This window comes from Oncorhynchus mykiss, chromosome 28 (assembly GCF_057628025.1).
Source record: "Oncorhynchus mykiss isolate SJ-2025 chromosome 28, ASM5762802v1, whole genome shotgun sequence".
Lineage (NCBI taxonomy): Eukaryota > Metazoa > Chordata > Actinopteri > Salmoniformes > Salmonidae > Oncorhynchus > Oncorhynchus mykiss.
This window is the reverse complement of record NC_143049.1, coordinates 35,584,506-35,585,829: the sequence shown is the minus strand read 5'-3', so window position 1 is coordinate 35,585,829 and position 1,324 is coordinate 35,584,506.

Sequence of the window (1,324 nt, the reverse complement as noted above, 5' to 3'; positions counted from 1 at the left end):
TTATTGTACTTTGTGGTCAATTACTAGCCTGTGCTGAATCACTGTCTCTTTCTGCTTTAACTTTTTCGTTGATGTCCTGCTAAACATTGGCATATTGGCATGGAACACATTGAAAATGTACTTCCCAGAGGAGACTGTCAGCCCCTAAAAACATGGGAAATGCAGTTCCACAGAAAGTTGGTCAATTGGCTTAGAGCAGAGGTTTATGGGAAATCACTTGCACCCAGAGACTTGTGGGAAATAGAGCCCTCAGATGCCATTTTAATGATTGGCTCTCGTCAGCGGCAGTGATGCTGTCACTGTTGCCACGGCAACGGACAGATGAATTGAGAGATTTTTTTTTTACTGTATTCTTGCTCATTGTGCTGGTATGAGAGAGAGCGGGGGGAAACTAATTGGGCACACAGAGAAGGGCTCTGAAGACAATGAGAGGAGTGTGAGTGTGTATGATCTCCCTCTTGCTGACACATACACACAGGTCCTGTTTTGCCTGTGGGTTGATGTCGCAGGGTAAATGTGTTAGAGTCAGAGACCTGGGCCATGAATCAATACACTAATCTCAATATGGCATAACATATTTACTCTGTGTGCCAGAGAATCCATTTGCTTAAGTGTGTGAGTGCTTGAGTGAGAAGCGGCAGGTAACCTAGTGGTTAGAGTGTCGGGCCAGTAACCGAAAGGTTGCTGGATCAAATCCCCGAGCTGACAAGGTCAAAATCTGTCGTTCTGCCCCTGGACAAGGCCGTTAACCCCCACTGTTCCCCCGGGCGGCGAAGACGTGGATGACGATTAAGAGGGGATGAGTTAAATGCAGAAGACACGGTTCAAATGTGGAAGATTCAGTTGTACATCTGACTTCTCTTTCCCTTTTAATTTGGTGGTTGCAGATATTTGTCTTGTTTCACATTGATTTTCAAATCAACCCTGTAGCAGATGAAGTGCCTTGCTAAAGGGCACATCAACACACCCGCATGCGGGTTGGCGTGTGGCCTTGGTGGTAATTATGTTTGATAGCTGTACTTCACTCTCCCCTTGGGTCCACAAATCCTACTGTGATAGGATTCTGTGCTATCTTTATCTCTCTCTCTCTCCCCCTCCCTCTCGCTCTCTCTCTCTCTCTCTCTCTCTTACTCAGCCATCTTACATTGTATTTAAGTTATTCTGTATTTCCATGGCAACTGCAATTGTTAAAAGCACCAAATATTTAAGCATGTAGGCCACAGTAGCATAGTATGTAGTCCACAGTAGCATAGTATGTAGTCCACAGTAGCATAGTATGTAGTCCACAGTAGCATAGTATGTAGCCCACAGTAGCATAGTATGT